The sequence below is a fragment of the Planococcus citri genome, chromosome 5, assembly GCF_950023065.1.
Source record: "Planococcus citri chromosome 5, ihPlaCitr1.1, whole genome shotgun sequence".
NCBI lineage: Eukaryota > Metazoa > Arthropoda > Insecta > Hemiptera > Pseudococcidae > Planococcus > Planococcus citri.
Window position 1 is genome coordinate 14,001,371 of NC_088681.1, and position 24,357 is coordinate 14,025,727.

Below are 24,357 nucleotides of genomic sequence, written 5' to 3' on the forward strand. Positions count from 1 at the left end.
AAGTTAGATTTAAACATTAATTCAAGGGTCATTCCACGTCAATTGGACCAAGAAGTGGTAGCGGGGTTCGACGATTTTTTGAAATTTTTCCTGTGGAAAGACCTTCCGAAGGAATGACTATAGTCTATATTCTATAGGCCAAAAAGTGTTCAAAATAAATTTTCGGTTTGGGGACTAAAAAGTTTTGTATTTTTTGGGTACTTACGACCACCCTCGTTCCAAAAATGCAATGTTCCCTACCCTAAGTCAGTGACTCTCCCCTTGGGGGGCTCCTAAAAGTCACCCGTAAGTACTTTTTGGGGACTATGGGAACATTATATTTTTGAAAAGGGCATATACCACTGATTGAAAAAAAAAAATGTTTCCACCCCTCCGGCCGTGGGGTGAGGTACCACCCCCTAGAGGCCCGGTAAACACATAGTACGCGATACGCCAGCGAATAGAAGGCGATCATCGTATTGGCAGCCGGCGTATCGCCGGTGGGAATCGCGTTCGAATCGCCGGCGAAAATGTCCGCTTTTTCCGCAGCGGAATCCGAAGGCGATACGCCGGCGGGAATCGCAGCGATATCGCTGTTGAAATAGAACGCGATTCGAAGGCGATTCGTCGGCGGAAATCGCAGCGATATCAGAACGCGATTCGAAGACGATTCGAAGGCGATAATCGCAATGATGTTTTGCTTTAGTTTTTTCCTAGTTTCTTCTCCCACATTAGAATCAGAACGTATTCTTCAATTAATTTTACGAGTAATTTACTTGTTTACATAATTAAAAATCAAGAAAACAAAATAAATAACGAGTAAATTAAGTGAAGAATGCTTTCTGATTCTGATGTAGGAAGACAAACTAGGAAATAACAAAAGAAAAAACGATGAAGTACCTATACTTGGGTAAATCACTTCACACAAGAATGCAACAACATCAATTGTAATTTATTAAAATAACCAAAAACACAAAAATTGAATTATGGAGATTTAGAATAATTATTCTAAGTCACCATACAAAATCCATTTGAAATCATCAAAAATTTATCAGAATTCATCACTAAAAAACAGTTCAAAATCACCATGAAAAATTCCAAGCTGAATAAAAAAATTAAACTTGAATCAATACAGTGAAAAATTTATTTTAAAAATCACAAAAAAGTGTCAAAAATTGCTAAAAAAAAATTCATTGGAAATAATCACAAAAAAATTCCAATCTGACTCATCGCCGAAAAATTTATTCTATGTACACACCACGAAAAAAAATTTTTCGTTATCACTCCAAAAAAATTAATCAAAATTCAACACCAGAAACCCAATTTGAAATAAACACGAACGAAAAGATGAAAAAAAACACAACATTCTGCTCGTTATTGCATGCTTGCGTAAGAACATCTGAATGCTCACTCGATTGAACGCGAAACAAATGCGAAAATCGCATGAAAAATATTGTAAAAGAACTCTACTAAATTCGCCTTCTATTCGCCGACGAATAGACCGCGGAAATCGCGCTGAAAAAAATGAAAAAGATCGTTGCGAAATTCGTAGGCGTATCGCCGGCGGATTCAGCAGTGTTTTTTTCAAATTTTTTCAGCGCGATTGTCGCGTTCGATTCGCCGGCGGATAGAACGCGAGTATCGCGTTGAAAATATCACTGCTGAATCCGCCGGCGATACGCCTACGATTTTCGCAACGAGTTTTTTCATTTTTTTCACTGCGATTTCCGCCGTCTATTCGCCCGCGATACGCCTACGATTTTTGCAACGAGATTTTTCATTTTTTTCACTGCGATTTCTGCCTTCTATTCGCCGGCGAATCGAACGCGATTTTCGCGACCGCGATTTCCGCCGGCGATTCGCGTTCGGTGTGTTTACCGGGGGGGGTGTGAACCCCCCCTTAAGGTATGTATTTTCGTAATTTTTGAGTTGAATATGTATTGTCGTATTGTTATAGTTGAAAACAAATCAATACCCCCTCCCTCCCCCCTTGTAGAGGGTCACCCCCCCTTAGAATTTGAAATGCGTATGTTTCCCGATGTAATGCACTTATTTGAGTGCAATTTTTTTTTGTTGGGTAGCAATAATAGCGTAGAAATTTGAGAAACATTTTTTCCACTCACCCTCACCTTGCACTCACGTCTCAACTCTTTCCTCAAATAATTGGGAACACACAACTTTAGCTGTAATTCAGTTATTTTCACGCGGTTTTCACTGTTAACCTTCAAGTTAAACTACATATAAATGTAAAAAAAATCACTTAAATCACTTACCTCTCCCTTTGTACTCCTGCTTCATCCTCCCCCCTCCATCACTTCAAAATTAAGTATGTACCCATTTTTAGTTGTATTTTCAATGGTTTTAACTTTCGTAAAATTCAATAATTTTCAATTTCAATCATCAAAAAAGTTTAAATTTATTCAGTTGTCTTATTTTGACTTCTTTCTGACGTATTTCTTGAAAAAGTTGATAAAAATTACACTCACAACAAAAAAATAAAAATTCCTTCATTTTTTGAATCTTTTAAAATTTTGATTTTTTTTGTGAGGAATACATTTCATCGAGTGAAAGGGTTTTTTTAAACTTTTTCGACAGATATGTAAAAATGGGGGTCAAATGGGTCAACTTCGCCTATAAAAACTTTTTTTCATGTTTTAAATAAAAAAATCGTATTTTTTCGCAAGCTTTGAATTTTTTAAAATCGACTTTGCAACATGTTACCATCCCAATTTTTTAATATGTCGTTCAGCATAAAAAGTTGTGCATAATATAATTTTTTCAGAATTTTTGAAGGTCTGAACGATATGAAAACTATGTTTTGAAACTTTTTGAGCTAATTTTTCGTACGAAAAAAAGTGGCAACGCTGATTTTTAAGATATCACCAAAAAATTTTTCAAAACCTCTAACTATGAGAAAAAGTTCCATTTTGGTAGGTATCGCGGTTATCGAGTAAATCCACTGCTGAAATGGATGATATTTTAGGATCACTGAAAACGTTGACACCCCCTGGCTGCCTTTAAAAATGGGCTAGAGGGCTGCGATTTGCGCCATTGATCATCCCTTCAAAAGGTCTTACCACAGGAAAATTTTTTAAAAAATCGTCGAACCTCACTACCACTTCTTGGTCCAATTGACGTGGAATGACCCTCAAGCGATAATAATGTTTTGAACAAAATCATAACCGATCCACTACTTATTTGTAGCAAATTTCGCTAGTCAATCCAAAAAATTTAAGATACGTTTTTTTCGAGAAAAATGTAGATAAAATTGATTCAAAAAATCAACTCACCAATTGGATATTTTTCACGAGAAAAACCATAGCTCAGCACTTTTGTATCCGAAATAGCTCGTAGAATCCGAATAAATATTGAAAAACTCGAAATTTTCCGATTGTACTGAAAAATGAAATCAAACAACACACATCAATTACAGAAAGTGAAAATTTCATAATGATTAAATAATTCGAAAAATTTATTTTAAGAAATTAATCAGTAGGGTCATCAAATATTTTTTTACATTGGTGTAAGCACACGTTTTCATCAATTTGAAATCAATTCAATGATTTTATAATCATTGCTAGATTTATTCAAGTTGTTACAATTTCTCATGTGTGTACATCTGTACAATTGTACATGTTAAAAATATTACGAAATGAGCGAACTCGAAAAATTAACAAATCAATTATTTCGAGAATAAAATTCAAATATGAAAGATGAAGGATTTTTTATAAATTTTTAGCAGTGATTTTTCACGGTTTCTAGTCCAACAAAATTTCAAAATAAAAAAGCAGGACTTCAGCAGGACATTTTTAAAACACTTTGGATTTTTCTAGAGGAGAAGGGGGTGAACAGGGCAAAATTTCACATTACAGTTTTTCTCTTTTCCAATGTCTTCAAACATCCCAAGATTTTTTCAAGCAAGCGGATGTCGAGAATATAATTTGTCGTTTCAATTTTTGATTTTATTTTCATCTTTAAGGCTATTGTTACTGTAATAAAATTAGGCGAATAAAGAACTTTTTAAAAATGAAAATATTAAAAAAAATTAATGGAAAATTTGAATAACATTTGGAAAAAAATATACCAATTTTTTGAAAAAGCCATCGAAAATTAGTATTTCCAGGGGTATAAAAACGTTGTTTTCTTGGGTGATGAATTGAAGAAGTTTATTATGTCTGCTTCATAATTTTAAAATTTGAATGATTACCTACCTATTAAAAAAAAAATTTAAACTTGAAAAAAAAGCAAACGAGCTTGAGTGAAGCAAGGCCAAGAAACCTTTCAAAAATTCATGTTTCAAGAAGTAAAAGATGTTTTTTATGCAGATAAGTGAGTATTTTTCTGATTGAAACTTCAAACATTTTTTGAATTTGAACAATAAGTTTTTTTCACATCGAAAGAGAAGCGCAAATAGCCCGAGCGAAGCGAGGGCAAAAGCTTTCAAAAATATGCAATTCAAGTTCTGAAAAAGTAAACAAATGAGCCATTTTCTACAGAATTTTTCCCGTGTGAAAAATCGGATTTTCCACTTTTTTTCATTTTTCACTACCTTTTAAGCAAAATTGCTGAAAATCACTTCTTTTTCACTACTTTCACTACTTTCATTATCTGGTAGACACCCTGAAAATCTTCAATTTTCCATCAAAAAGCCTTCAGCGGTGACAGCTAGAGTGCTTCAACTCTCTGACTACCCCATTGTTTATTTTGCAAAAGCATTTTTTTAAAACTATTTTTTTTCGAATTCAACACCAACAGTCGGTTGCTAAAGTTTAAAAAAGATACGTAATTCGTCCATAATTTGCGAATTTTTCCACCTGGTTTTCTCAATTTTTTTGCCATAATTGTTCAAGAAAACACAGAAAAAACTTTTTCAAAATCACAAGTTTTCTTGAGCCCTCGGTTCGCTTGGGCCATTTGGCTTTTTTTCAAATTTTTTGAAAAAAGAATTGTTCAAAAATAATGAGATAGTTTTACAAAATCTTGAACAAGGAAAGAAATGAAAATTTTGGGGGACATTGCATCAAATTTTTTAATACAAAAAAGTGGTCCAAAAATCACAAAAATGTCTCGACTCTGGATTTAAACAAACTGTACGAACCTTGTTAGACGTTGTGTAAAATTTTTTTGACAATTCTATGGTTCTTTTGAATAAAATGAAATGGGCAGAAAGTGGTGGGGAGAAGAGGGTGAATCTTTAAATGTTATGTACCTTCATTGAGAAAGATATCAAAAAAATTTCCTACCAGAATATTTTAAAAATCTGGAGACACCTTGAAGACTTTGGAGGGGGGGCTATGGGTAGATTTGACGACAGTTACACGATTCGAAATTTCATTTTGGGAGTACGAAAAAGCACGAATTTAGCTTTTTGGATTTTAGTGGACACCCTGTTCTTGAAATCTCATAAAAATGGTTAAAATCGACTGAAAAGCCTCTTAAATAAAAATAATCTTTCCCATCTCTTTCCCTTCGTGTTCCAAAATCGAGTTCATTGCAAAGGTCTCATTTTATAAGCGAAAATCTCGCTAAAAAGTCAAGCCCTAGAATATACTCAACAATCGACTAATTCGATTTTTTTCCTCCAGACTACACACAGACGATTAGGTAATTTCTCTCTGTGTGTGGTTTGTTTCTTTTTTTTTCTTCATTATTATTATTTTAAGATGTGTTTGCATTGTGGCAATTGTTTTTTTTTCTCTGCGCGCGTTCACAAAGGTGTATAAATAAATATAATATATATTTATAGTACGTATACCTACGTATATAGTATATAGAGGCACCGCCGCGCGCTTTAGCCTATATGAATGGTTGGGCTGATGGCTAAACAGGTTTCATTGATCGAAAAACAATAGCGTTAAATACCGCCTATCACGATTGCTCTATAAACCTAGTTAATTACGATACAATTCTATCCGTTTGTCTCGCTCTTGCTGGTTGCTCTATAGTGGAGGAGGCAGCCTGCTCTGTAGTGTACAATAAAGACTAAAGAGCCGGGCATGGGCATCGCAGCAAAGAGACCAGAGGAATAGGCAGGGTACTCTACACGTAGATAGACAATGTGTACGTAGGTACAGTACTACATGCTATACCTATTTACATAGGTGTGTACTGTGCGGCTCTTTGAACAAACTCGCGAACGGATTTACCTTTTTCCTTCTTCCTCTTTTTTTTTTCCTTCTTCAACTTCTTCAATACTTACCTACGAGTAGGTACTACTGGTGTAACTCGAGAAAGTATTGTGTACGAGGATGGATTTTTTCGTGCAGGTACACCTCGGCCAAGATAAGCGTGAGATAATGGTCTATAGAGTATGTACCTGGTACCTAGATCTACTCTGTACGTATAGAGCAGAGGTACAAAAATATATATAATTTACTTGTCTTATTCGCCTTATATTTTCGTTGTCGACCATCACAGCCGAAAAAATTTCTATCGAAGGTCGTGACCGACGACCGTACCAATGAGTAAAAATTCGTACAGTTTAGAAACAGTGCAAAAAAGAAGACATCCTCTTGAAATTGGATCAGTGTACGATATTTATTTATGTAGATAGATGATGTGCCATGGAGAACTGAGTGAGCCTAGTACGTGGGGATGAGGAATTGATCGATCGATCGATTTGCCTGCTTGCATGAAGTACGTATGTAGATAGTAGAGCAAATATATCATAGCTGAGAGGCTTTTATAACTATTGGTAGGTAGTTTATGGTACATAAAGTGACATTACACGCATCAATGTCTTATTATTTGGGCGGGTGGGTTGGCAGGGGTCCGTTTTCTCGTTCGTATTTTCGGTACAGATACTTATACTTTGTCAGCCGATTTGATACGTTTGTCAGGTGACTTTGTAGTAGATACATGACGTACTACGTATTGTAATAAGTGCACAGCTGTACGTATGTTGTGATTTGAGACTGAGAGTTGAAGAAGAAGGAAGGTGAGGGGGACGAACAGTGCGTTGTTATGTATGTATGTACGTACTACACACTATGAGATGTCGAAAGCTATACACGAATAATTATTTGAGCATGTACATGGGTAGGAACAGATGTGGTGTTGGCAAACATGTGCCATTAAAAATGCGAGATGATGGGGGTTTTATAATCTTCTATTCTTGATTTGATGTCAATGATGATTGAAAATTGGAGATAGAAACCTAGGGATGGACACTGGACAGAGTCGTGGGATGGAGGTAGAAGGACCCCCCTTCAGGATCACTATTCTTGAAGGTGGAGGTTTTTTGACTGAAATAGAGGAGTTGCGAGCACTCTAATTAGGGTGTGATTCATCGGCATGACAGGAAGCGTTTTCAGGACGAAAAAAGGACATTTTTAACGACAAAAAAGTGTATTGCATGGGAAAAGAATTTATTTCACAACAAAAAAAAAACTTTTGAACATATCTAAATCATTATTTTTTCACTACCTTTTTTCAACCAAATTTTTAGTAAGCTCTCCACTCGACCCCCCTTCACACACACAAACAAACAAAATCAACAAAATCAAATTTTTTACAGGAAAATTTTCAAAAAAATTGAAATTGGAAGAAAATTTGTAAACAAAGTATTTCTGAATTTCAATTTTTCATTTTTTCACTACCCTTTTTGACAGAATTCATTACTTTTTCACTACTCTCACTACTTAACCATTTTTAAAATTACTACTTTTTCACCACTTTCATTATCCTGTTAGCTACCCTTCATTTTGAAAAAAATGACTCCAAAGTTAATTTGGACGGTTTTTAAACCACTTCTTAAAAAATCTAAAATTTCCAAAATGCACCCGAAGACTCCAGAACAGCCTGAAAACATCTCCAATCGACTATATTAAAAATGGAGCACTAAGTAAATTTCAAAAACAGGGCACACGTCAAATTTCAGCTTGCTTTGTCTATTTGGTAAAATTTTTGATTTTTTCCCCCATTTTTGACCAGAGTTTGAAGCGCAAATGCAGGTAATGATCAACCGAATAAACAGTGCTGGTTTAAAATATGGAATGAAGATGAACGCAGGCAAGACCAAGGTTATGAAATTCACCAAGAGAGAAGATACAGAGGTAAAAAAAATCAACATCGGAACACAAGAAATCAAAAGCGTAAATCAGTTTAGATACCTTGGAGCTCTGATAAATAATGATGGTAGAGATCAAAAGGAGATCAAATCAAGTACCTATACTTGTTCATCAATTTTTGATATTTTTGAGTAATTAATTTATTTCACAATCAATTTTACAATTTTTATGCAACTTTATTTTTATGAATATTCATTTCTCATTTCTGACTCTTTATTATACGCCGAGATCATCAGAATTTTTACTTTGGCCTTCGACCATTATTATTATCTATTTCATATTATGTTAATTGATCAATAATTATAACTAACTAATTCACTTAAATTTTTCTTTGTTTCAGGTGAGTACAAATTTTCTTCCAAAAATGATAGAATATGAACTCACACATGAGAATAAGTAAGTGATTTTATAATCCTTATAAGAAAAGTTACGTAAGTCACGTCTACACCTGTGACCGTTTATTTTCAATTGCAGATCAAAAAAAAAAAAAACAAAAAAATCTAAAATCACAGAATTTGAAATTTAGTTGAAATAATTGTCTATTAGGTTTGAATTGAGGTGATCTGATTTTCCGATTAAAAATTTGGAAACAGATCAAACTTTCAAGTTCACAAACAATTTTGATTTTTAGAAAAATCTCATCATCGTCGTTGTGGTTACAACTCCTTTATAGGAGATAGTGTAAGTACATCTGATTCTATCTGTTCGTATCAATTGGTTTCTAGTGTATTTGATAGTTTTTTTCAGGGTTTTGCAAGGAGAGTTAGCTGGCGAGTTTGTGCCGCATAGCATGAAAATACTGTTTTCTCATATTTTGTGTGCAATATATCGCACCTCGGGAGTAATAAGGTGACATCTCAAAAAAGTGAAATTTTACAGGAGAGTGATTTTCTTTTTTTTAAAAACTTGATTCATTATTTTTATCAACTTATAATTAATTGTGAGGAATGAATAGCACCTCATTTTGAAGATCTGGTATCCTACCTTCATTTAGCATAAGAACACTTTGAAAAATAAAATCTTAAAGAGGAAATATTTCAATGTTTGGAAAACATTTTGAGTTAGAACCTTTCATTAAAGTTGATGTGGAGGCCAAAGGAAGCGTCCAAAAAAAATTTCATGATATCAAAGTTGTAGAGAATTAAATTTCCAATCGACATAATGTCGTTAGTTTTTTTCTAGAGTGCTTAGTTTTTGAGTTTTTCTCAAAAAACTAAAATTTCATGATATGTGCAAATTCATTTTTCTGAAAAGTGATCAATTTAACATAATTTTTCCATTTGGTACAAACCAATAAAAAATGCACTCCTTGTGACTATTTCTAACTGACAAACATTCAAAACAATCAAAACTATTTGTTAACACTTTGTATGTACGAAATTTGCTCAAAAAAGGTGGAGTTTTTTGAGATGTGCCCTTATAACAAACTCCAAACAACTTGCAATGTTGTTGAGATTTTGAGTTAGGCCATTTGCGCTTTTTACAAGATCTAGATAATGTACCCACCTCAAAGTGTAATTTATGGTTGAAGGGGGGTCATACAAACCCCAAAAATGCAAAAACATCAAAATCAATTTTTTTTGAGATGTGACCTTATTACTCCCAAGGTGCGATATGTACTTCATTTTCCTGTTTTTGATATCCTCTGCTATAGTACTTTCCATTCTTTGCGTACTCTTACTAGGACTTCCGCACTGGTGATAAAGACCTTCCATGAGATCTTAAGTAGCCTTTGGTAGCACCACATCTCGAAAGCGGATGTTTTATTTTCACATTCCGCACTCATGGTCCCTTTTTCACAGGAATACTTCAGAATGGTCCATATGTAGCATCACATAATTCTCTTCCTCAGACAGTCATTGTTCGGTTTCCAAGCACATTGATAAGACTACTAAATGTGCTTGAAAATGGCCAAAATTTGAGAAAATTTCTCACTTGGGGTAAAATTTTGCACAGACTGCTTAGATTATTGAAAAATACCAAGAATTAATTGGAAATTCTCAAAATTGAATGATGATTTGACAAAACTGCAGAAAGGGTCATAGAATTCAAGTTTTCAGTTATTTTTCTCAATTCCTCAAAGTAAAGAATCATTATTACCAAAAAATCAGAACAACTTCGTTCCGAAAAATTTCCACATTTCAGAATGAAAAATGATACAGTAAAAGCTCGTTATAACGCTTTCGGATATAACGCTGATTTCTTCCGGTCCCTTGACATCCCCATTTAAACCAATGTAAAATTAATCGTGATATAACGCTCATGAGCGATTATAAATTGCGTTTTAACCTTCTAAAATTCGGGAAAAATCACATTTTTTTCATATTTTAACAAAAAAAACCCAATTTTTTGCAAAAAAAAGCTTACTCATGTGTAAAAAATTATCACTTTCTGAAAATGTTGGTTGCAAAAACAGTTTTTTTTACAATTTTTGTAGTTTTGATTTTTAAAAAAGCAAAAAAAAAACTTTTGTGGCAAAATTTTATTATTATAGCAGACCTTAAAATCAAAGTAAAATTTCAGATTTTTTTATTTCCAACTGGAACAGTAAAGTTGTTCAAATTTAAAATAAAGTTCACATTTCCACTTCCTTTATAACACTTTTTTCACTTTAAAATGAAAATTTGCGGTATAACGCTAATCAGTGTTAAAATGAGACTTTTGGTTATAACGCGCTTTGGCTTATAACGCTCTTTTTCTCCAGTCCCTTGAAGAGTGTTATAACAAGGTTTTACTGTGTCTTTCGAAGTTTTGACATCGTTGTCGTCATGGTTCCATATCTTTTCCAAGACATTTGAAATCACATTTTAGTGGTACCCCAACAGGGTGAGATGAATGCCTATGCTACAGTGATTATTCTGGGGAATCCACGTTTCTTTGAGCTTTCACGTACTTAGTAGTAGTTTCCCATTGCTTTCTACGCTATCTACAAAGAAGCTCATACATCGCAAGCCGGGTTTTTACAACCCTAAGTTCAGTAATCACTGCTACCTATAGGTGCTCAAACCAGTTACAGCTTTTTGATACTGGCAACAGATTGCGTGCATTTCTGTTGGCTCTGCTGTTCTGGTGCTCGGAGCTTAATGTGTAACAGATGTTAAATGCACTACAATGGATACATTACACATTAACGCTTGCGTTTCTAGCTGGATTCAAACCCACAACTTCTTGATCAGAAAGCTGTGGCTCATACCACTACACCACTGAGCGTGTTTTGGCATAACTAATGCGAAAGCAAAATATTTGATTGGAGAAAATTTTTACATATTTAGAGAAGTAACTAATACACAGAAGTTTGGTAACCATTGCATCGCCTTTATTCAACAATATTTAAAAAGTGGGGTTAGGTACCTACTTTTTGGGAGGGGGAGTGTTAGGTACTATCAATTTCATGTTTCTCCGCGTATCTAAATAATTCGCATTGCAACGAATTTCTCAAGACCTTATTTCCCTATGAAAATTTTCCTACCTAACTGGGATTTGAACCTGCGACCTCTTGTTCCTAACTACCTGCACTTAAAGACATGGCCGCGAGTAGATTATGATTCAGACCCTTGAAATATTTATAGGTTTATCACTGTTTGGGAATGCTTACCAGTTATTGATGCATTAATTTACAAAAATGATGTACTGAGTACTGTGCAACTACATTCTCATACAGAGAAACTTTTTTTTTTTAAAAAAAAGGGATTTCATTGCAGCATGGCGACTGTATTCAGCGATGAGCGAATCACTACACAGTTCTCAGTCATTTTTAAGGAATGTAATCATTGCTTCTATACGATGTAATTATTACCCACCAAATGAAGTTTTGAATACCATGTCTGCAGGACTGAGTCCCCAGAGAAATGTAATGAGAACATAGAAATGAATTTTGAAAATTGATGCAATAAATCCATCTTGGTGATGTACTCATTCCATTATTTGATGCATTCTCTGATTTAAACTATGTAATCATTACATCAAAATGAGGTAAGTAATTTGAAAATTACTGCACTGTGCAGTAACCATTACATCAATTTTGGGACTGAATAAAGCGTTTTGAAAATCATTTCTTTCAGTGATCTTTTGAACTGGACCATTTTTCCCAAAACAGGATGACCAGGGACTAGAGCGAAAAAACCATGATTTTTTCAAAAATGCTCCCTCTTTGAAGACTTATCTCCCCTCCAGGAACATCTCCGGAGCTATAATTTATTCTGATTGAATTTCAAATCAAAATAGCCTCCACTGAATTTAGTCAAAATCCTGTGACTTTTTTCTCTCCCGATTCACTTCAATGTATACCTACTTAAGTTTCAATGAAAAATGTGTTTGATGATTCAAAAAAAAAATATCGAGTACACCTATAAGTATGCTGTCTTCGTTTGATTTTTATACACCACATTAAAATTTTCGTCATCGAAATGCTCATCAGTATCACAAAGGGCATAGTTCAAATATATTCCCCCTCTCTAGCTACCTATACTTATAGGAAATCGTTTCCCACGTAATAACATTAATCATCCATCAAATATCGAGACATTCACGCGAATCCAGACAACTTTTCGAAGGAAAAGCTCGTGTAAGTTGTGCACTCTGTTAATAAATCCGACGACGACAACGACGCGACCGACACGTTCGAAACGTCACGTCTCGCTTGGCTGCTGAGCTATGCAGTATGCAGCGTTTACCAGCTATAGGAAATAAAAAGTAAACGAACATAAGCATACATGACCTTTACCAACACTTTCGTGCGTTCTTGGCTGGTATACGAATACGCGACATTGCCATATGATATTCTAATGTACGAGTACGAGTATTTTATTCGACGTTATATAGGTAAACTCTATACGTAGATGAGCTAGACGTGCATAAATGAAATGAATCACAATTTTGCACAAATGCAACACGACCGTCGACCACTCTTAGGTGCACGGTGCCGGGTGCATCTTTGGCAGATGATGAGTACATTGTGGACTCGCAACAACATTCGTGGTGTATATGGGAATCGAAGGATAATCATGACGACGACGTCGATGGCTATGATGGAAAAAACCAACATGCCCTCTATTAAAACCACCGTCAAGCTAGCAAGAGATGCTACCTCTATATCTTCATTTTATGTCTTTTTATGTAAGTACTTACTCGTATATTTCCGAGTAGGTATCTGTTCGGTTATATGGGAATTTTCGTACGGTTATTATTTTTTAATTGGCTACGCGTACACGATGGACGGATCTGATACCGGCGTGAGGCAGCCGAGTCGGTGGCTCGAGGATTCTCACGTATACTTCAGAAGAAGAAACACAAGATGAGAAGCCGACGATTGACCGTCCACGTTAAACTTGGGTAGTGGGTACCTAGACCTATCTCTATAATGTACATTATAAGAGTTATGGTATACCTATATACACTCAATACTGTACTAAAGATGCACGAGATGGAGTTCGTATAGTTTCGATACAAAATTATGCATTATTTGCCGGCCACGTTCTTGTGTCCATCCATCCGTCGGTCGGTCGTCTTCGTCATCGTAACAGCCAGGTACATACTTTGTATATCCTGTTCGATGCTCCGATTCGGCCAAGACGACGATGACGATGGTAGTGGCCGCCGCCGCCATGGAGGAGGAGGTAACTGACCTACTTATCGAAAGCTATACCAGTGCAACAGACAACACAGAAGAATACGTAGAGCGGCCGCAGTGTTGTGGTTTTTTTTTTCGAAGATTTTTAGGAAACAGGAGTATGCTAGAATCAAATGAGGAGTTATTTTCACAGATATTGAGAGAGGGGGAAAAAATGAGAAAATCGAATTATTTTCAGTATGATTCGAACATGAATTTTCTACGGTTAACATCAAGATATCAGTAAAAAAAATTTTTTAAAAGGCCAGCAGTTATAAGAAAAGTTACGAAATGAAAATTTAAAATATCGAATAAATTTTTCGCGTCCACGAGAGCAGAACTTTATCATCAAAATTTGTAATTATTAATGCAATTTCAATCATTGATAAATATTTAGCTGGTAATTTGTATTTTCAACTGCTTATCAAAAATAAAGGTCAATTTCAAGTAGGTAATTCAAAATTTGGATTCAATTCTCTCGATTCACCACTCTTTTGATTCTGAATTGCCCATCTCAGGAAGTATCTCAACCCGAACAAAAATTTTTGAACAGGCCAAAAGAGAATCGAAATAAAAGGTCTCCAAAACACACAACCAGCAAAATTTTCAAATATGCTGAAATTCAATTTCGGATTTTCGGTAAATTTTTGAAATTCAAATCTGGCTCATTTTAGATGAAAAAAAATTCAAAATTTTATCAAATCAGCATCGGATTTCCGAATCTTTAATTTTCAAAAAAAAAATTATGTTTGTAAAAAATATGAAAATGTAAAAAAAGCAAAAATATTTTGTGAACTTTTTTGAGAAAAAAAAGTGCAAGTCTTAGCATAAAAAATTACACAAATTGTCGTGAAAAATGCCAAAAATCTGACATTTTTTTTCAAAAAAAGGCTCATATCAAAGTGTTAAATTTGATAAATAAATGAAAAGTTGCCAGATAAGTGAGCATAAAAATCATCAAAAGCATTAAAACCTTAGATTCACATTATACAATTCGTGAGAAATTGACGAATAACGTAAAATCACAGAAAATGAAATCGAAACTCGCGGAAAAGTGCAAGAATTACAGTACTGAAAATAAAGAAAAAACGTCGATGTTTTGAGATAAAGATAACAACTTAAAATAACACAAAATACCATAAAAATAGTTAAAAATGATTTAAAATCCGAAACAAAATTGGTTGAAATTTATTGTAAAATAATCAAAATTGGTTATAAAAAAAAAAAAAAAAAAAAAAAAAAAACTAAAACGACGCGATGACAATAACTTTTAAAGATGTTGAATTTGCTAAACAACATCTTACGAAACGATTCAAAATGATGAAAATATTGATCCGAAAATCTCAAATCTTGGAAAAAATTCGTCCAGAATGATGCAAAAATCTTCAAGAATTGATTTAAAAAAGCTGACAATTTTGAAGAAATTTTATTTACTTAGGTACATAATTTTTCACAACAAGAATAATTTACAACAAAAAAATAATTTTTACAAAAATTTAGACAATCAATTTTTAAAATGATTTTGGCTCGTATTTTATGATTTCAAGCAATTTCAAAAGTCACTTTGAGGAGTTTTTAGAGCATTTGAAACGTTTCTGAAATCCGTCTAACCACTTCAAAAATATTTTTCAATTTTTCATTTCAAACAATAATTTAAATACTTAATATTTCAACAAAGATTTTTTTTTGAAAACTATAGAAAAATTCGAGGGTGCTGTGATACGTTGGATCCTAAAAATAAATAAAAAGGTAGAAGGAGGGTGTAAGGAGGGAAGGGAGGGGGGGGGTGAAGAAGTTTAAAATTTATGCTTTCCAAAAAATTGTAAAATGAGTAATCCTAATTTCTAAATGAATGTCTCATGAATCAAAATATTTTGGAATTAATCCCTCCTTGCACCCTCCCCCCACCTCACAACTCACCCCCCCTCTTCAGATTGGTGAACGAGAGATACTGAAAAATGCAATCTAAAAATGAATATTTACGAGCACCGATTCGAGCTCAACAACCTCAAATTAGTGGGAATCGATTTAAGATGGTCCTTATTTTGAAATAAATATTTTTTAATGCTTCCATTCTCTAGAGTTGCTGAATTATGTACGAAAAAAAAACTACCAGTTTTTGGATTATTCTTTACGCCCGATAAAAGTAGCATAAGAGCCCCCTCCCAAAAGTTGAGAAAAATTTCAAACTACGATAGAAAAAATTTGATTTAAAAATTTTCCATTTATGCATCAGAATTCTTCTAAATACTGTCTCTCCCTCTCCCCCCCCCCCAAAAAAAATATTCCAGGCGTACCAAGAAATGTTGATTTCCCCCTCTGCAAAGCCCTCAAAATTGAAAAAATAAGTGGTTGAAGATTTTTTTTAAATTCTCATCATCTGCGTCAAAATCTTGCCAAACAACCTACCTTCCAACTGACAAAAAACTTTCTTCGGTCCCTCAAGTCATGTTGGAACCTTTGCACAAAACCCTCTCCCAACTTCCAAAAATCGAAAATCAAAAAAAAAATAGATAAATTTTTTTTTTTCATACCTATTTTGCAAGTCGGTAAAAGTTTATGACTATTTTTGAGGGAAAGAGGGGCATTTGAAAATTTTCAAAATGGCTGCCAATTGAAAATTTCAAATGCCTGTGGCGGTGGTTCTCATCAGCTTCAAGGTTCAATTCTTTTCTTTTTTTTCATTTTGTTCTACATTCTGAGGGCTATTTGCGCATGGTGCCAAAATCAGTGTTGCCACTTTTGATGATGAAAAAAATTAGTTTAAAAGTTTGCAATTGAAATAAAAATACGAAGGTACAAATTGAAAATTCTCAAAAAATTCTCAAAAATGGTCCTTTTTGCGTAGAACAACATTTCAAAAAACTGCGGTGATGTTTTCTGACATTTTTAAGAAAATAATTTTTCAACCTGCATTGTGAGTAAACACAATACATAATTGCTTTGAAAAATGTTTTTAAAAATATTTTTTCTGGAAAGTTGAAATAATTCATAATTTTCTTGGTAGAAAAGATGAAATGGGTGAGCCTTCGTGCAAATTTTGGCTGATTTGGCATGGAATGACCCTTACACATAAAAATTCAGTTTCCAAGGGCATTATAACGGGAAGGGGGGGGAGGTCAACATAGTTAGACGAAGGGGTGTTTTTTTCTTGAAAAATGTTTATTTATAAATTTAAAAATTTTTCGATGGCACTTTTTAAATATTTTTTTCAACTTTGAGGCCTCCTGACACTATCCAATTTCCAGCTCAAAAAAATTGAGGGGTCATATCCAAAAAATGTATGATCGTGCTTGGTGCCCTTGAAAACCTAACAAACAACGCGTTACACGTCGCTTTTAATTTTTCAATAGTTTCACCATCCTCATTGCAGAGGTGGGGTGGAGGGGGAGGGGTGGAAAGGATTCAGATAAAAAAATAAGGCAATATTATAATTCAAAACTACTCTGAATTTTAATCAGCATAAAAGGCCTTTATGTCCTACAAAATTACAAGTCAAAATCAAAGTTCGAACTCGAGATTTTCAAATTTTAAATTCATTCTCTCCAAAACTTCGCAAAAATATAATCTCCAAGTTCAACCGGTACTGAGATTGAATTTTTTAAAGCTCGACAGTTTCACTAGAAATCGTTAATGCCTTAAAATTACGATGCCCAGTCAACCCTGTTCGAAGAATTAGCACGAAAACGAAGGTTATTTTAGTCAACCATTGAAGGAAACTGATGAATTTTTATTTGAGCAAAATCATAGATTCGGTTTCATTTTTTTTTAGTTCAAGTTGATAGGAAGGTACTTCGTATTTGAACTGAATGTTGGTAACACGTAAACAATTTTTATTCCGAGTATTTAGAATATTTATTTTCTAAAAAAATACCCCATCAACCCCCCCCCCACCTTTCCCAAACAGAGAAAGTACCACCTTCATCGTGCTTTCATCAGCTTCATTATGTACGAGTAGATAAACTACTGATCCCAACTAGTCCATTTTCCATTCAATCGTACCTACTCTAAAATACAACTCGATAAATTAACGGCGTCAGATTATGCAAATCTATTAACATCCGGCTTAATATGTAATTTTATTTCGTTTCAGATACCCTCTCCTCCTGTCCAATACCATACAACAACGCGACCACTAAACTCCTGGCTGATTTCGCATCTCGCGACGATTATAAAAAGAGAAAAACATAACTACAGAGTCGAACCGAATGTTCAAAGGTCAAGATCTCCAACGCTCCTTTCGATTGGCAATATTTACGCGGACAGCGTCACATAACTGATTAATGTCCACTCACCGATAAGTACATGGTAAGCGAATAGAAATAATCGTAATATTTTTTTACGTTTTATATTTATGTAAAAGTACCTCACCACTCGTGTATAGTTGAGGTATTCGTTAATCTATTTATAAATACTCGTATCTTAAAGCTCTTTGAATTCTCCCACAATGGAAACAGAAATCACCCAGACCCTTTTAAAACGACATTTGACCCTAATGCCACCAAAATACACCTCACATAAGCCACCAAAAAGCCAAAAAAACACACCATTACCCAAGAACTAATTCGAAAATTCGCAACCAGCCAGTGATACACCTTCCAAAATACAACTAGGTACAATTCTGGCGGCGATTTTACATTAGTTACAGCAATTTTTTGTTGTACTTTTGCCGAAATAAGTTCTTGACCTGAATACACCGCAACGTGTACGAGTCTGTGCCTATACCCACAGAATCTGGCACCATAAACGCTCCATCATCGTCATCATCATCATAATGGCAGCTATAGCCACAGCCAGCTCCTCCACCACCATCAGCACAGCCTATGTTCTCGTAGCAGTTGTTGTTGTTGCTGTTGCTGTTTAATTCATTCATTCATTCCTCAATGATGGTATTACTACTATTATTATTATGATTATTGCAAATCGACAACACGATGACAAAGATACGAACGGCGTGAAGAGCGCGAGGGGGCAAGAGGAGGAAAAAACATTGTTGCAAATGATACAGTATCGCTCTGCGCGTTCTTCTACGTACACATAACGGTTTTTAAAAACGAAAAATAATATTACACAGATATCTACGTAGTATAAGACGGATAATCGTTCATTGTTCTTTAGGTATGGCGTAGCTTTGCACATTTTTCATCTCTCTCTCTCTCGGGCGCGCATACTCGAGTCAAGACACTCTCTCTATCTATCTATGGCAGTGTTACTGTAATTATATCATGCTTTACAGTATCTATTTCGCATTCTTATTTTTTCGTTTTGTTTAACGAATAGCCATCCATCTCGACTGAGCTATAGAGCTGCGTTCAGAGACTTCAGAGTCAGAGCCACAAATCTACTAAATACAATGTTCGAACAGGTCCAGGTCGCATGAAAGGCCTGATACGCCTAATTCCACTATCCGACCATACACTTACATAGTACAACTGGTTTGCTCATACATATTCGCATATAGTACCTTATATACTATTTCACTCTTATAACCATATGTCAATTGCGAATTTAACCACGGACAGCGTACAATCATATATGAAACGAATAAAGAAAAAAAAACAACACAAAAATACACACACACACACACACACACACACACACACTGATACAGGACATAATTAAAGACGCCGTATGTATTGTATTATTCGTATATCTATGAAATACCCTCGAGGCTTTATTCTTTTTTCGATACCTTGTTCCAAGGAAGGTTACTCGATTTATTTCTTCTGCGAGAAGTGGAAGTTGTTTTTTTTTCTATTTCTTTTTTGACTGACTGACTGACTGATGAATCTTTTTATTGGAGTTTTTACGTAGGAAAGAGGATCGATTAATTGTCGTCGTTCTTTGGACCGGTACATAGATAAGTTCAGGCTCGTGGCCAAGATTTTCTCCAAAAAGAAGGATAGTAGAATTTTTGGATAAAATGAGAGAATTTTAAAAAACGATGATTTTTTGACATTTTCCAATGCTCTGTGAGTGATTGTGCATAACTGAGTAAATTTTGGAAATAGGTAAGTACCTACTCGGTAGGTATAAGTATATTTTTGGTAAGGCAAATTTTTAAAAAGAATTCTTCGAAATTTCAAAATTTGAAATTCCCCAAATTATCTTTTTAAGAACCAACAATTTTTAATGTCCATTTTTTGACATAAGTGAAGAAAGATGTATTTTTGGTCTTCAATTGTTTCAAAACAATTCCTCGAAATTTCAAAAATGTACGATTGGAGGGCAAAAGCTCACAAAAATTTATGTTGGAAAAAGAGAAAATATCATCTTTTTTTTGGTTTAAACATCGTAGATAAAATTTGCCAGATTTATCAAAATTTACCGGTTTTTTCAAAATTCGACAACGGGGGGGGGGATACTCCCCTTTACTTTCGTCTCTGTGGGTTTGTATAGAGACACTTCTGATTTAGGACAAAGGGGATCTAATTTTTCCTTCGTACTTTTGGAAAAAGTTGAAAATAGATCTGCTGATTTTTCACTATTTTTTTTTTCAAAATTTAAACGTCAGTTTAAAAAATGAGAGCTTGGGCCAATAAAGACTCATAATTTTTTTAAAAATGTACCTCCGCCAATTTAATTAAAAAAAAGAGTCACACCTCGTGAACGTTTTCTTTCTAGGTCATATTCCAACCACCAACGAGTCTCAAAGGCCACTTTAGGCATAAAGGTGAATTTTTTAGTACGAATTTTTCAAAAAAATGCCCTAAAATCTGGAAATATGCAAATAACTCTAAAAAAAAGCTGTGCTGGGAGAGCCGGGAACCCCCCCCCCTCTCACCACAGTCTATAAAAATAAGAAAAATAATAAAATGCAATTTATTCAAACATTGTACATTTTTTCTGCGTCGCAATTTTTCCAATTAATTTGTTTTTCGAAAAAAATTGCCCCCTCCCCCCCTCTCAGCAGGGATAAATTAAAAAAAGAGTAAAATCAAAGTAATTTGGAGACATTTTTTGAGAATTATTCCTTTTTGATCAGAATTTTTCAAATAACCCACTTTTATTCAAGAAAAAATCTCTTTCCTTCGGATAAAGCCTCCCAAAAGTAGAAAAAATTCAAAAATTGATGTCTGTGAAAATTTCTCAACAATTTTTAAAGACTTCAATTTTTGATTTTTACTTTTTCAAGTTTTATGGAACTTCATAAAGCAGGGTTGAAAATTGTTTGGAGGACTAATACTCAATTTAAAGGAACTTGAGAGACAAAAAAGCTTGAAAAAGTAACCAAAAAGTACCCAACGAAAAAAGTAACAAAACAAGAGCAAAACATGGATAATTACAAAAAAAAAACAAAAAACAGAACATTACAAATCAAAATGTTTTTGATTTCAAAAAATTGAATAATTTTGCAAATTTTCGATGAAAAAGTAAGATTTTTGATCATTTTTTGCAACCACGTGAGAATTTTTCCTATTTCTGGCGGAAAAGAAAAACCTCTGAACAATTTTTGAAAAATTGAGCATTTTTGTCACCAATTTTTGTCTAAAAGCGAGACTTTGACAATTTTAGCAAAGATTAGAACTTTTTGAAGATTATAGAGAAAAAAATTTGGCAATATCTCTGTAAAAAAAAAAAACAAGACTTCGGTAATTTTTGGCCTTTTTGAAAAAAAAATGAAAATCTTTGGTAATTTTGCTAAAAAGCAAAAAATTTGGAAAGGAAGCGAAGCATTCAACAATTTCAGCAAACAAGTGGTAATTTTTAAAAATTATTGACAAAAAAATGATTTTTTATTTTTTGCAATTTTTTGCAACTTTTTTGGTATCTAAAAATACGATACTTTTTGATAATTTTTGGAATTTGCAAAAATTAGTGCTTTTGAAGAAAAAGAAAGGCTTTTTTCCAATTTTAAGGTAAAAAAACGAGATTTTTGAAGCAATTTTTGAAAAGAAAAATACTTTTGAGAATTGTTTATGAAAAAGCGAGAATTTTCAGCAAAAACGAGTTGACAAAAAACGAATCATTTTTTTTTGGGGGGGGGGGGAACAGAGAGTTTTTCTTGGATAGAGAGTTATTTTGAAAAATTCTGATCAGAACTGTAAATTTTCACAGATTTAGATTCATTTCATTTTTGTTGACTTTTTTTTTCAATTTGGTGGAAAGGAAGCTCCATATAATATGGAGATTACGACCATGGGAAGTTTTTTCTTGAAAAGGTGATCATTTATAAAAGCTTTTACCCAAAAATTGGAAATTTTTAAATTATTTGGATTTTTTTCATTTTTGTTTCATTTTAGGAGGTTTCTGAACAATTTGATATCAGGTTGAAAGGCTAAAATTTTCAAGGAAGGAAACCCCTGAGAAACGCTCCTAAATATTAATATAGTGCAATTTTTACGAGAAGTTAATACCTGAAAAATTGAAAGTGAGGGGTAGGTGAAATCTGATCGTGAAAAAGGGATACACAATGTCCCACAGACAATCCAAAAGGCAGCAGATTTGCGAAACTGGGCTCCAATTTTTTACACCGATGCGTAAAATCTTTCTGCACCCAAAAATGCGACCAAATGAATTTCGAAAATAATCACACTCGCATCTCATTTCAAAAATAAACGAACAATTTGCCATCTCGCTGACTCAATTTGCCAGCCCAAAAAAATGCATAATTTAGCTAAACTAATCGTCTAATCTACACAGTCTGCGTCCTGCATCACGCTGCGTCGTCGTTTAAATACACACGTATCTCGACTCGAAAAGCACGTGAGTAAGAGAGAGATAGAAAGATAAGCATCCGAATATAATACGAATATCGCCATCCATCCATCTGTTCATCGGTCCACGAAGAGAGAATTTATTCGACCGAACAATCTCTTCATTTAGTAGGTAGTTTCCTAAATAAGTATGACTATATAATTACCTCGCTCGCTGCAACTTTTACACCGCCGCGCATCAACGCCGCCACAGCTCGCGTATCAATTAAAACCCGCCACGCCGCACCGCCCGCACCCCGGTCCCGCGCACCGGCTTACGAGTATATTGTGTCGTATAATTAAAACCGCGAACGCGTAATTACCTCGTCCTGCAATTAATAATCATCGCTAACACACACGCACAAGCTAAACTGGCCATATAAGTACGCGATGCGCTAAAATACATATTAAATCTAAACGCCTGATGAGTCTTATTTATGTTCAGCTGCGATGGCGAGATGTGAGAAAGAAAGAATTACCAACTACCTAAATTCGTTAGCGTCGTCGTGCGTTTCTTTAAATTATTTTTTTCTCGACTTTTTTTTCTACTTCCAACTTCATTCATTCTGTAGTACCTAGCCCGGTACTAACTGGGAACGTGCATGGGAAGTGTGCCTTACTTTTAATGTACTCAGGTACCATGTTTGATGATGGCGAACTTGCCACGAAAAAGTTGACCGTCGCGTCGTCAAAGGTCATGAAAATAAAAACCACGGATGCTGGAGAAATACGTTTTGAAAAAAATCTCACACAGATGAGATGGGACAGATAGAGTTACACAGATACGTATCTTCCGTTGAAATCATCGCAGAATTTACGAATTTCACATTTTGGGACTCTATGGGTCATTTGAAGAGATCTATTACAAGAGTTCGAGCACCGAGCAGACCTTAGAGGGAAATTCTCATGGTCTTTTTCAAAAGGCTCATGCTTTTATAAGGTCACCATTCAATACTGAAGCGTGATCAACTGATCACCATCTGGCACTTTGTCACATCAAAAATTTTTCTTCCTGAAAATGAAAGATACACCTTCTTCCTCTCTCCCTCCCTTTTCCTCCCACTAAGCCAGCTCAGAGTCAGAATCCTCCAAGCATCTTCGTTGTTCAAACTCATTGATAGAAAATTTTTTGAACCAGACAAATCCAAATGATCATGTAAAAAATGTGTACATCACGAACTTAAAAGGTTGTATGTACCTATAACAAATTTTAAAAACCCCGAATGCATGCATGACATTGCATGATCTTGTCTCCTGATACAACACTGAGAAAAACAAACATATTTTAACCCCCCCCCCCTCCCCCATAAAAATTTTGAAAAATTCAAAATGACAATTTTTGGTAATAAAATTAACCAGATTTCTTTGTGAAAAAAGAGACAATTTCAGGTGAATGAAATGTTGCCATTTTTAGTAGAAAATCAAGACAGTAAATTTTTCGTATTAGCGGGAAATTTCAACTTTCAAAAATCTGATGAAGGCTCCTTAGAACTGCTCAAAACGATTAGAAATCCCTTACAATCGATTCAATCACTCTAAAATAGGGTACACACCAAATTTCAGCTTTCTAGATGAATTTGGTAAAATTTTGATTTTTTCTCCATTTTCAACCAGCAAAGATTTTCTCACTAAAAATCAAAAAATTAATTTCAGCTCCTCAGATTTATATTTTTTACACTGAGAATTTCCAATTTTTTTTACAAAAATTGCTATTTGTAACACTAGAATTCACGACTCCTTCCCCCCCCCCTAGCCCCCAAAAAATCAACATCTTTACACTAACAAAGATTAATGGTCTTTCTTTCACCAAAAATTGCCATTTTTCCCACAAAAAATGAACGACAATTTTAGGTGAAGAAAATCCATTGGCTTTTAGCGAATGCTGCTACTTCAGGAGGATTTGGGGGGGGGCGGAAGAATGACAATTTATTTTTGGGTGAAAAAAAACCATCAATACTGTTAGTGAAAAGGTGTTGAGTGAGGGGGTGGGGGGTCGCAAATTCCA

General features: G+C 34.4%; 1 protein-coding gene and 1 long non-coding RNA gene across 2 annotated transcripts in view; one reads left to right on the forward strand and one right to left on the reverse strand.

The window, feature by feature from the left end:
• The window catches only part of LOC135846643 (uncharacterized), a 240,844-nt gene that overhangs the window by 154,327 nt on the left and 62,160 nt on the right, over window positions 1–24,357 (reverse strand). The window contains exon 7 of the long non-coding RNA XR_010558995.1: window positions 3,270–3,375. This is a non-coding gene — a long non-coding RNA (uncharacterized LOC135846643). The remainder of the gene's footprint in view (window positions 1–3,269; window positions 3,376–24,357) is intronic.
• Window positions 1–24,357, forward strand: part of LOC135846642 (putative uncharacterized protein DDB_G0282133) — a 144,847-nt gene that overhangs the window by 62,333 nt on the left and 58,157 nt on the right. The window contains exon 2 of the mRNA XM_065365856.1: window positions 17,750–17,964. The gene's annotated coding sequence lies outside the window, so the exon portion shown is untranslated. The remainder of the gene's footprint in view (window positions 1–17,749; window positions 17,965–24,357) is intronic.